Source organism: Tamandua tetradactyla, chromosome 15 (assembly GCF_023851605.1).
Source record: "Tamandua tetradactyla isolate mTamTet1 chromosome 15, mTamTet1.pri, whole genome shotgun sequence".
In the NCBI taxonomy this organism is placed as follows: Eukaryota; Metazoa; Chordata; class Mammalia; order Pilosa; family Myrmecophagidae; genus Tamandua; species Tamandua tetradactyla.
Genome location: NC_135341.1, coordinates 53119948 through 53133479, shown reverse-complemented (window position 1 = coordinate 53133479; position 13532 = coordinate 53119948). Strand labels below are relative to the sequence as shown.

At 39.8% G+C, this 13532-nt stretch overlaps 1 long non-coding RNA gene and 1 pseudogene across 1 annotated transcript in view; one reads left to right on the top strand and one right to left on the bottom strand.

The window, feature by feature from the left end:
- The window catches only part of LOC143657984 (uncharacterized), a 224975-nt gene extending 217593 nt beyond the window's left edge, over nt 1-7382 (top strand). Inside the window, exon 3 of the long non-coding RNA XR_013163046.1 lies at nt 7298-7382. This is a non-coding gene — a long non-coding RNA (uncharacterized LOC143657984). The remainder of the gene's footprint in view (nt 1-7297) is intronic.
- LOC143657982 (tafazzin pseudogene) lies at nt 4597-5364 on the bottom strand (annotated as a pseudogene).
- Nucleotides 7383-13532: the final 6150 nt, after the last annotated feature.

Genomic DNA, 13532 nt, shown 5'->3' with positions numbered 1-13532 from the left:
CTGTTCTGTGTTTTCCTATCTGCCTGTAGTGTTCCCTTTAGTATTTATTGTAGAACAATTCTCTTATTCCCAAACTCTCTCAGTGACTGTTTGTCTGAAAATATTTTAAACTCTCCTTCACTGTTGAAGGACAGTTTACCAGCTATATAATTCTTGGTTGGCAGTTTTTCTCTTTCAGTATCTTAAATGTATCATACTCCTTCCTTCTTGCTCCATAATTTCTGCTGAGAAGTCCACACATGGTCTTATTGAGCTTCCCTTGTATGTGTTGGCTTACTTTTTACTTACTGCTTTCAGATTTCTCTCTTTGTCTTTGACATTTGACAATCTATTAGTAAGTGTCATGGAGTAGGTCTATGCAAATTTATTTTGTTTGGGGTATCCTGCACTTCTTGAATCTGTAATTTTATGTCTTTGATAAGAGATGGGAAATTTTCAGTGATTATTTCCTCCATTATTCTTTCTGTCCCTTTTCCCTTCTCTTCTCATTCTGGGACACCCATAAAACATATTTGTATGCTTCATGTGGTCATTTAATTCCCTGAGACCCTGCTCATATTTTTCCATTGTTTTCCCTATCTATTCTTTTGTGTGTAGGATTTCAGATATCCTGTTCTCTTGTTCACTAATCCTTTTTTATTTTTTTTACCTCTTTAAATCTGCAGTTGTAAGTCTCCATTGTGTTTTTTTTTTTTAATCTCTTCTATTGTGCTCCTCTCCCATAAGTTCTGTGATCCATTTTTTCAAGCTTTGAGTTTTTCTTTCTGGTCACACAATGTCTTCTTTACATGCTTCATGGTTTTTGACATATCTTCTCTCAACTCTTTGATTTGCTTTTGAATTGATTTAGCATGCTTGTTTGAACATTAATTACTTTATGTATCTCTTTTGAAGTATTAGTTAGTGTGTTCATTTTTCCTCATGTTACTTGTAACTTTTTTATGGGTATCTCAGCATTTTATTTCCTTGATTATTTTATTCTGGAGATCATTTTCACTCTTTTACCTAGGGTTTTCTTGTTTGGTTTTTTTTTTTTCTATCTCTTCTTTGGTGTTCAGTTCAACTTATTCTAGATCTCTGGTATAACTTTTGTTTGACTGATCAGAGTTTTTCAGCTCCTGCTTTTTTGGTTCTTGTCCTGAGTAAATGGAATTTTTTTCTTTGAGGAGTGTCTCCCAAGATATACTCCACCCCAATCAGATTTTCCCAGATAAGACAGGCCCAGGTCTCAGAAGGAGGGTGTAATCAGTATCAAGTTTCTCTGAAGATGAGAAACAGCAGGTTGTCAGAGATTCCTGTGAGGCCTCTAGGCTCTGTGCTTTTCCTACCCTTCCCAGCAGGTGTTGTTTTTCAGTCTGCATCTTACCACCAGTGTAAAATGATGCAATGCCTTTAATTTTAGACAGACCCTGTACCTGCCAGGGGTATGGCTGAGTGAAAGGCTGTGGTAGAAGGCAGACTCAGGGCTTAGCCCCTGGGGTATGAATTCTTTGATTGAAGGCTGACACTTGAGCTTGGCCCTGCCATCCCTTTTCTTGGGGAAGATAAATCCTTTAGGGAGTTATCTCCTTCACTTGATTCCTTACTTTGTCTCCCAAACCTATCTTAATTCTACCCTTGCCTGGGTCAGGGTTAACAATTAAAATGCCTGAGACTTCCTCTAATAAGCTACTTAGAATAGCTTATAAAAAGAAACATTAAAGAAATGAAAAGAAAAGAGAAGAAAAGAAAAGAAAAAGAAATCCCTTTTCAGAGCCAGCCCCCAGCTCCCAAGGTTTGCCTCTCAAGAGCCAGAGTTGGTAGCTGGCTCTTTGTGCTCTTTTCTTGGGGCACACCCCTTACCCAGTATTCTGAGCTCAGCTGATTCCAAAAACTTTGCTTTGTTTTCATCAGCCCTGCCTCTTCTCTGTCAGAAAAGACCTCAGGCTTACTTTCCTGCTTGTTTCCAGTTTATCTGTGTTTGGAGCTAGTATTCAGCAGTCCAAATTTGTTCATTAAAGCTGCAATTGCATAATCCCAGGTAATTTGGACAGAGAATAAAAAAGTATTTGCAAAGCCCCCTTGAGGGACTGGGAAAACTGTGGAAATATTAAACATCCCCTCATAGGAAATTCCAGATATTCTTGCAAGCATTGGGGACTAGCAATTTAATAGGCTGAGCTTCTTAGGGCTTGCCCTTATGAAACTTATTCCTGCAGAGGAGAAGCTAAGCCTATTTATAATTATGCCTGAGAGTCATCCCCAGAAAACCTGTTTTGTTGCTCAGATTTGGCCTGTCTTTCAAAGCTAACTCAGCAAGTTAACCCACTGCCTCCCCTCCATCAGACCTGTCTCCAAGAGGTGTAAATCTCCATGGTAATGTGGGACGTGTTTCCCAGGCATGAGCCTGGTCTTGGTGTCATTGGATTGAGAAAGCCTTCTTGACAAAAAAGGGGACAAGAAATAGAGTTTCAGTGGCTGACATATAAATAAATAGAATAAAGTTTCAGTGGCTGAGAGGTTTCAAATAGAGTTGAGAGTTCATTCTGGAGTTTATCCTTCTGTATTATAAAGATATCTCTTTTTAGCTTTAATGGATTAGAACAGCTAGAAGGAAGTACCTGAAGTTGTTGAACTGTATTCTAGCAGCCCTAATTCTTGAAGGTGATTGTATAACTATGTAGCTTTTACAGTGTGACCATGTGATTGTGAAAACCTTATTGCTGATACTCCCCATAACCAGTGTATGGAGAGATGAGTTAAAAAAAATAAGGATAAACAATAAATAATAAGGGGTATGAGGGTATGGCATGTTTGGGGTGTACTTTTTCATTTTTATTTTTATTCTTATATGTATTTTTTGAATAATGAAAATGCTCAAAAATTGATTGTGGTGATGAATACACAACTATATGATGACGCTGTGAACACTGTTTGTACACTTTGGATAACTATAGGGTATATGAATATATCTCAATAAATTTCCATTAAAAATGTGTAATTGGAGCTTGGATGAGCTGCCTTCCCTTGCTCCCAGCAAGGAGGTTCCATCCCTTGCTCCCAGCAAAAACTGCTCCTTTTCTCCTATGGAAGTGTCTCTGACTGAGTATGCCATGCCAGTGGGTTGAAGCACCATCATCCAGAGCTTGGGATCTTTACTTACAGTACTTTACCATGATCTCAGCCCTTCCACCCATTCTAGACTGGTATACAATGTGTGTCTGGTCATGGATATCCCCTAAATAGTTGTTCTAGACAGTTCCTGGCTATTTACTAGCTGCTCTAGAAGACTAACTAAATTCCATCTCTGTGCTGTCACCTTGTCCACACCTCCTCTTATAGCATTTTTGCATTTAAAGTCTATTTTATCTGATATTAGTATAGCTACCTCAGCTGTTTTTTTTTGGTTACTCCTTCATGGAAGATCTTTTGCATCATCCTTTCAACTTATTTGCATCGTTTGGCTTAAAATGAGTGTTTTGTAAATAGTAAGACCATATTTTTTTATCCACTCTGCCAATTTGTATCTTTTGATTGGAGAATTTAACCCATTAACACCCATTGTTATTACTTTAAAAGCAGTCCTTACTTTGACCATTTTATTTTTTTGGCATTTATTTGTCAGATTATTTTTTCTCTCTTTTTATCCTTTTAATTACCCCTACTGATTATCTTAACTCTATACACTTCTCTAAGCCTCTCTCCCCTGTCTTCTTTTGTCAGCTTGCAGAACTCACTTTGGTATTTCTTGCAGGGCAGGTCTCCTGCTAATAAACCCTCTTGTTTGTGAATATTTTAAACTCTCCTTCATTTTAGAAGGACAGTTTTTCCTTTCCTTAAGTGGCCAACTTTCACTGTCCAGCAGGTTATCTCCCATCCCCAACCCTACAGAGAGGTCAAAGGGAAAGATGACACAACACACACACACACTGTATTGTTCAAAAAAACATGAAAATATAGGCCCCAAGGAGCTCAAGTATAGTGGGAAGGCAGAAAGGATGGACTAGTAAGTGGCCCCTGTCCTGGAGGTGAGGAGCCTGGTCTCAGACTCTCCCTGCAGGCTACTGGCCAAAAGCTGCCCTTCTTGCTTGCAGCCCAAGGCCAGGTACTGTCCAAGGCTCATGGGAACTCAGGCACAGAAGACTTGACTCCAGCCATTCCTGAGGAGGTGTTAACAGCTCCATGATTGGCAAGAGCAAGCAGGAGGGCTTGGGGACTCAGAGATCCCCTTCCTGCAGCTCTGGCCCAGCCACCTGCTCACCTGCCAAACTGCTTGCTCACCTGCCTGCTTCCTTCACATATACCCCAACTGAAGCTACCCTTGAGGAACATTGGAAGGAAAGAGCAAAGGAGGCCCCTGCCTAAGATACTTTCTGTCTTGGCAAGGTGGAAGGAGCAACAGAGGCTCCACTTATAACTAAGAACAAGGGTGGAACTGGAAGGATCATCAACTAAGAGAGACCCATGAGGGTAATGGAACTGGTCTAAAGACCCATCTGAGCCAAATCATTAGTCTAGCCCAAGCCCCAGCCCTACCTCTGCAGGAAAGGAGTAAAAAAGGCAGCCTGGGTAGCCCCATCTGTCTGGATCTGGGGGAGACAGCTGCCTCTTCCCTATCTATCTGGTGGGCTGGAAGTGATTGTGGAGCTGCTCAGCCTAGGTCTTTAGGCACTGGAATGCCTCCTGAATGAAGATGGTCGGGGCTTTGCACATTTCTACAGTTGATATGTTGTCTATCTGGAGCCACTCAAGCACAGGCAGGGCACTAAAGGGCTTGTGGATGAGCTCTGTGTTCTCTGCCCAAAGCAAGGGAGTAGGGTGGTTTGTTAGAAAGGATGCCATTCATTCCAACTTGCCACAGAGGAAGAATAATGGGTTGAGATGACACTCGACAATCATGTGCCTGACTCGCCACTTGAAGTAAAGAACTTCACATCTTCTCTTCTGGGAAGATGTGCACTTTGTCTCCGTGGTTGAACTTCTCCAAATGAAGTCCATCCCCTTCTGATAGACACCATCTCTTTGGCATGCTGTCACACACTGGCCCAAGCTGAGTAGGTGTGAGTGCAGCTCCTTAGTAAAGCAGATGTCTGTAGCCGCATGGGTTCAGGACATCAACTTCAATTTCCAGATGTGGCAGAGTTTCAGGATCCTCCAGAGATGATGGTCATCCATGTGGGACTAGTGGTTAGAGATGGTGTTGAGGGGCGTGGCAGTGCCTTTGTTCTTGATGAACAGTATCTCCTTGTTGTGGATGGTGATGTGATTCATGTATCTGGCCCAGAAGTGGCTATAGGTGCTCACGAGGCCCATGACAACACTACTAGTCACAGTCCAGATGAGCAGTGGCATCGAGGGAAATGGCCATTTCAGCTGGAGGGGCATTGTGCCTTGACATCGCCCCCCTACCATGTGGCCTCATGGAAGCCGGTCATCCTGTGCCACAGGCCAGACATCAGCCACCAGGTGCATCAGAATACAGGGCCCATGTAGTCTCCTGGTTCCATGCAGAGATGGGCCTGAGTATGCTCCATCGCCATCTCTGTGGTAGGAGCCACAGGCTGTGCACCCATTATACCTAATTCATTTTTTGCTCCTTCGTTTTCTCTTTCTCTTTTTCCCTCCTTCTGCAATATTTATTGTTTACTATGTACCAATATGTATTTTTGAGAATTGAAAATAAGTAGTAAGTAAATCTGACAAAATTCTTGGCCTCAAAATGTTTTCATTTTTTTTTTGGAGAGTTAGACAATAGTCAAATAAACAATGCACACACACAATAATGTCAGGCAGAACTAAGTGCAATGACAAAACACATCAGGTACAGAAACAAAAAGTGAATGAGGTAGTGCTCAGGAAAACTCACCATGACAATTCAATTAATAGGTGATTGATGAACACTAGAAGTAGGTGTTAGTGAATTTTTTATACATGAGCACTGATGTAATTTTTGTTTGTTATTTTTAAAGCAGATTACCTGTTCACTATTAAATTATTTAAAAGATTATAAAGTTATATTATTTTTGCAATTACTGAATATAAGTATTTGCTCCTAAGTTTTTAAAAAAGCAAAAGTCAGAAGAGAGATAAATAGTGCAGGGAACTTTCCCCTCGACTTCTCCTAGCACACCTTGTATGTGCTGAGATGAGAGATGTGAATCTGAAATCCTAAAATTTGGTCTCAGGTCCCATGTGCTTCTCAAAGGTTGAGCATTTCACAAGTTGTATGTTCTAAAGTTTAAGATTGCAGAGCAGTAGTGTTTTCAGGAATAACTCAGAGGTTTCTTAGAGGGAACACAAAAATTCAAGTTTGTGTTCTATAAAACAAAGTTCTATAAAAGCAAAAATTGATAAACTGGACTTCATAGAAATTTTAACACTGTTGCATTTTCAAAGACCCCCAATAACAAAATTAAAACACAAGCTACAGGCTACGAAAAAATGAAGGGTGAAATGTTACTGAGGGAGAAAAGTTGAAGGGGAGAAAAGTTGCTCAAGTTCTATAAATCAGTGTGAGACAGGACTTCTATACAATTGAATTATTGAAGAAGTGATTTCAAATGAAACTTGAAGGAAGCAGGATATGATAAGTTGAATTATGTAGGGGTTGGGGAGAAACATGCTCTTAATCTTGATCCAATTTCCGTATGTGAACCCATTGTAAATAGGACTTTTTGATGTTATTATTTTCAGTTAAGTTGTTGCCAACTGAATCAGGTTGTGCTTTAGTTCAGATTACTGAAGTCCTTTATCAGCAGAATGAAATTCAGACATAGAGGGAAAAAACCACAGGAAGAACTGTGTGATGGTTAGGTTCTAGTATCAATTTGGCTAAATGATTATGCCCAGTTGTCTGCTCAGGCAAGCACTGGCCTAACCATTGCTGCAAGGATATTTTGTGGCTGGTTGATTAAATCATCAGTCAGTTGATTGCACTGTGGTTCATTACAATTGTGATCAACTAAGTCATGTCTTCCACAACAAGATGATCCAATCAGTTAAAGGCTTTTAGGGAATAAAAGAGATTCTTTCACTGCTTCTTCAGTCAGAGATCCTCTCCTGTGGAGTTAGTCCAGACCCTTCACCGAAGTCGTTGGCTTCACAGCCTGTCCTATGGAATTTTTTTTTTTTTAACATGGGAAGGCACCGGGAATCAAACCCGGGTCCTTGGGCATGGCAGGCAAGCACTCTTACCTGCTGAGCCACCATGGCCCACCCTGTCCTATGGAATTTTGAACTCTTCTATTCTCACAGTTGCATGAGACACCTCTATAAGGCTCATATTTACAGGTCTCTCCTGTTGGTTCTGTTTCTTTAGAGAACCCTGACTAACACAAGCTGAAAGTCAGTAGGAATCTTGAAGAGAAAAGATAGGACATTGATATGTGATGGGAAAAGCCAAGGAATCCAAGCATTGCCAGGAACCCAAACCAGAGCACCATAATCTTCCAGGAGCGAGCATTGCATTGCTGATGGCTTGATTTGGAACCTCCCCAGCCTCAAAACTATGAGCCAATAAATTCCTATTCTTTAAGCCAACCTGTTGTGTGGTATTTGTCTTAGCAGCTGGGAAACTATGATAGTTTTGGTATGAAAGTGTAATTTTTCTGTTACAAATGCTTAAAATATGGAAACAGCTTTGGAGTTAAGTAATAGTTAGAGGCTAGAAGAACTGATAGAAGGAAAAGCTAGGCAAAGGCATGGGTACAGCTGAAATGGAGCATTAACATGATCCATGAAGAGGTCTGTGAGTGTCACCACAGAGTTGACCCATCTTGAGGCAAAAGGCTATACTTTGTACCTCTGCATCAACAAGTCCTTGGCTGCAGACTGTTTTCAGAGGGGAGACCTTTCCAGGTGATGCAACTCCTATAGGCAGAGAGAAATTTTCAGAAGGGTGTAGCTGTGAGTTGTTACCCCAACCTGGTAAAGGGGGTCTGGGTGAACAATACAACCAGGATAATTAGGAAAAGAAATAAATTGCCAAAATCACAGAGAGAAGAAAAAACACTTTAAACCAAAGTGAGGAAAATAAAGGATATAGGAAAACTCATGGGAATTCAAACAAAAGAAAGCGGAAGACAGGTCTTGATGAGATAAAAAATGGTGGTAAAAGCAGGAGAGGAAGAGACAAATGAAGAGTAGAGTTGGCAAAAATAAGAGGTAAGGAAAGAAATAAAGGCTTTGGAAGCCAGGTCAATATCTGCATGGCATAAACAGAGAAGGTGGAATGGCAGTCTGGAAAATAAATATGTGTGCAGTTATGGAAGGACAAAGATTCTACATTGAGCTAACATTTATTAATAGCAGTTATATGTCAACTAACTTTTTATTGTAATAATTCTATTTTAGAAAAGAGAAAATTGAGTGTCAGAAAAATTATGTAATGAATCTAAAAGAGTGATAGAGCAGGAAAGTGATGCTGGGTGCTCTTTGTATCCTGCCTCATCACCTGAGTCAATAAGAACTTATGAGCAAGATTGGGATGGCTTGTGTGATTAAAGATGGAAGGAATATGAGGATTGGAAGTGACCTGGTTCTATAGGGAGAAAGGAGACCTAATGTAAATGGGTATAAATTAGTGCAAAGGTGAAAGAGAGGCTCTAGGGGAGGGGTTCTGCATACCACTGAGGCTTCTATAGAAGAATGAACTCATCTTTAAACTTCAGTATTATTATATTGGTATTTGCATCTTGGAAACAAAGCTCTTTATATGATCTAGATTTGGAAGTTTGACCACAATTTCTAAATACTTCTTATATGCTAGTCTTCTTTAAATATCAAAACAATAACAACCACACAAAATATGGTTTAACACACTTCTTGTGATTGACTTAAGAATGTCCATTAGTACTCAAAGCTGCTCTGTGATTGCTATGATGATTTCTGCTCTGAAAGCTTCTTTTTCAGTTTCCTTGAAGTTCTGTCCTTGAGGCTCCATCAGAGTTTGCTCTCAAGCTCAGAATAAATGTTCTTCTAAGTGCAAGTAGGAGATGTTCTGGGAACGCTGCTTTACTTATTGACAATCCAGAACTGGTCATTTCCCAAGGTGAATCATTCTGTACAAAAAATAGTTCTGTGTGATATTTTATGAGTATTTTTGTGGGATGGGCTGGGAGAAGCATCTTATGGTTAAATAAACTTGGGAGAAAAATAATTAAGCTAGCTTAATATCTAGTGCAGGGAGAAGAGGTAGGTCAAGATGGTGGCTTAGTGAGGTGTGGAATTTAGTTAATCATATCGAGCAGCTAGTAAATAGCCAGAAACAGTATAAATCAACTGCTGGGGCTATATCAATGACCAGACACACAGCGTACACTAGTCTGGACAAGTTGTGCCGGCTGAGACCCCACACAGAACTGTAAGTCCCCCAAGCTGTGGAGGCCAATGCCCCTCCACCATGGGCATGGCAGGCTGGTTCCTGGGGGGAGAAGAAAGAGACTTTACTAGCAACAAAGGCTTAGCTCAACCAAGCTCCAATTGCAGAATTAATTAACAAATTTTGACTACTGAAAATAGGCCTCCAGCACAGATAAACCTAGAATAAGCACTAAAGGTACTAGGAGTTTTTGCCCGAGCAAAAAGGGGGCAGGGCTGACAGGATAAACAAAACAGAGCCTTTTTTGAGAGCACAAAATACTGCAAAAGGGCTGAACACCAAAAAAAGGGAGCACATAGAGCCTGGAGATACATACAGCCATGTACCAATGTAAGCTCTTGATTGACAAACCTGAGGAGTGGGGTCCCACTCTGAAAAAGCTTTTTTTTTTAATTTTTATTTTTTTTACCTTGTGTCTGATGCTCCTTTTTGCTAGGGTATGGACAGATGAGTAAAAAATATGGATAGAAAATAAACAAATAATGGGGGGAACAAAGGCTAAAATAAATTGGGTAGATGGAAATACTAGTGGTCAATGAGAGGGAGGGGTGAGGGTTATGGTGTGTATGAGATTTTTCTTTTTTATTCCTTTTTCTGGAGTGATGCAAATGTTAAAAAAAAATGATCATGGTGATGGAAACACAACTATGTGATGATATTGTGAGCCATTGATTATACACCATGTATGGAACATTTGTATGTTTAGAATGTTTGAATGTTTATGTGTTGTTTTATCAATAAAAATATTTTAAAAAAGGACTTTTATTTGTGTGTGTGCTTTTCTTCTACTCCTTAACAGCTCATTAGATAGAACTGGAAGCCTTCTCCGGTTCCAGCAGTATCCCAGGCAAGGGCAGAATTAAGCTTGCCCGAAAGACAAAGTAACTAGTCAGGTGAAAGGACTTAATACCCTAAAGGCTATATTTTTCCCAGGAGAAAGGTGGGGCCCAGCTCAAGTCAAATTCCCCTTTCAAGGAATTCAGACCCCAGGGACTGGAAAACTGAAGCAATTAATGCTAACCACCAACCTCACCTCCATCTCAACCACACCCCTGGCAGGGCGAGTCTGCTGAAATTAAAGGCACCACATCACTTTGTGCTGGTAGGAAGCCAGGGGCAGACAAGCGCCACGTGCTGGGCAGGATAGAAGAAGCACAGAGTCTAGAGGCTTCATAGGAAAGTCTGAGAACCTGCTTAGTCTCATCCTCAGGGAAAACTAATACTGGCTATTCTCTCCTTCTGAAACATGGACCAGTCAGATCTGGGAAAATCTGACAAGGGTCTATAATATCTGAGGAGACCCTCCTCAAAAATTAAATTAAATTCAATTAAAAAGGCCCCATTTGGACAGGAAAAGAAAAAGAAAAGCAAAAACCTCTATGCAAGAGGTCTAGAATAATTTGAACTGAATGTTCAAGAACAGATAGAAAACAAGCCATCCAGCAAGAAAATCCTAGGTAAAAGAGTGAAAACAACCTCCAGAATAAACTGATTAAGGAAATCAAATGCCTAGACACAGCAAAAAATAATGAGTCATACTAGGAAAATTGAAGATATGGCCCAGTTGAAGGTACAAACAACAATTCAAATGAGATACAGGATCCATATCTCACACATTTTACAAAATTTAACTCAAAATGGAGCAAAGACATAAACATTAGAGCTAAGAACATAGAACTTTTAGAAAAAAAATATAGGGAAATATCTTTTAAAACTTGTAATAGGAGGCAAAGTTTCCTAGATCTTATACCCAAAGCATGAGCATTGAAGAAAGAAATAGATAAATGGGAACTTCTCAAAATTAAACACTTTTGTGCATCAAAGGACTTTGTCAAGAAAGTAAAAAGACAGCCTACACAATGGGAGACAATATTTGGAAGCCACATATGAAATAAGACTTTAGTATCCATAATATATAAATAAATTCTTCAACTCAACAACAAAAAGACAAACAACCCAATTAAAAAGTGGGCAAAAGGGCTATGCAATGGTGGCTCAGTGGCAGAATTTTTGCCTGCCATGCTGGAGACCCAGGTTTGGTTCCCGGAGCCTGCCCAAGCCAGAAAAAAAAAAAAAAATGCGCAAAAACCATGAACAGACACTTCTCAGAAGAGGGACTATGAATGGCTAAAAGGCACATGTGAAGATGTTCAACTTCGCTGGCTATTTGGGAAACACAAATCAAAATCATGATGAGATATCATGTGATTCCTACTACAATGGCCATTATAAAAAAAAAAAACAGAAAATGACAAGTGCTGGAAGAGGATGTGGAGAAAGAGGCACATTTATCCATTGTTGGAGGGAATGTAAAATGGTACAACCACTCTGGAAGGCAGTTTGTCAGTTCCTGAGGCAGCTAAGTATAGAATTATCATATGGTCCAGCAATCCCATTACTAGATGTATATTCAGAGGACTTGAGGGAAAGGACACAGATGGACATTTGCACACCAATGTTTATAGCAGCATTATTTATGATTGCCAAGATATGTAAACAGCCCAAATATACATCAACAGATGGAATGCTACACAGCCGTAAGACAGAATAAAGTCAAGACACATGTAACAACATGGATGAAACTTGAGGACATTGTACTCAGTGAAATTAGCCAGAAACAAAAGGATAAATACTTTGGTCTCACTAATATGAACTAACATTAAGGAGTGAACTTGGAGAATTGAAGTTAAGAACACAGGTTATCAGGAGATAGAAATAGAGTAGAGATTGGGCAATTGGTGCTGAAGGAATACAGATTGTGCAACAGGACTGATTGTAAAAATTCAGAAATAAAAATTCAGAAATCATAGTACTGATTGTAGCACAGTAATATAAGTACTGAATGAAACAGAATGTGAGTATGATAGTGGAAGAATGACTGGGGGATGTATGAAACCAGAAAGAAAGAGAGAGGATAAAGACTGAGAAGGTATAACTTAGGAATGACTAGAGTGGACAGTGGTGGTGATTAAGTGTACAAATAAAAAATATTTTTTCATGAGGGAGAACAAATCAATGTCAATATTCCAGGGTGTTGAAATTAGTATATGGGAAAAAGTACTATTAATGCAAGTTAGGGCCCGTAGTCAACAGTAACATTGTAGTATGCTTCCACTGAGTGTAACAAATGCATTATGCCAAAACTAAATGTCAACAGGCTGGAGGCATGGGGAAGGGGCATGGATTCTTTGTGGAAGGAAAGAAAATATCTTTCAGATAGATTATGGTGGCAAAGGTATGTTTATATACTTAGGCTGGATTGTGTGATGTGTAAATAAAACTTTTAAAAATAAACAGAAATAAGTGCTAGAGAAAATGCAGAGAAAGAGATGTACCTATTCGCTGTCGGTAGGGAAATGAGAGCCACTTGGAGGGCAGTGTGGTGTTTCCACAGGAGGTTGGGGGTGGGGTTGCCATGTGATCCTGAAACCCCATTGCTCAGCATATTACTGGAGGAACTGAGTGTGGGGACATGAATGGACATTTACACACTGGTGTCTACGGTGGCAGTGTTGGCAATCTAAAATGGATGGAGGAAGCCTAAGGATACAATGACTGAGGAATGGAATGGGGAACTATTGTGTATACATACAATGGACTACTGGGGGCCGCAAGAAGGAATGAATTTATGAGGCTTACAACTAAGTGCATGAATCTTAAGGACTGTTTGTTGAATGGAATGTCAGGAGCAAAAAGACAAATATTATCATTCCCCAATCATATGGACTAACTATAATACAAAAACTCAGTGAACTGAAGTTGAGGGCCTATTGTAAAGGGTCCTAGATTGTAAACTCTTACAGCAGCCACATATGTTCAGGAGTTGTAACTGTCATTTCTAAATTCTGAGATACTGAGCTGTTTGTTTATAAACTGGTCATTCCCAGAAATTTCAGATATTTATGTGATACCTGAGACTCAGAATTAGAACTCTGGAGTTACGAAAGCCCACATACCCCATACAGGAGCTGTTTAAAATGTTGAAAAAGGGATCTGACTCTGAGTAGAGATATGAATGATGCTGATCTGGATAGGACTAAGGTAAATCAGGAAACAGGGTAAACGCTGATATTGTCCATATTTTAAAACTTCAACTTCTGTGTGAGACCAAAGGGAGAGATGTTTATTGGGTACAAAATTTATATTTTGGGTAGTGCATTTCCTAATTTAATTT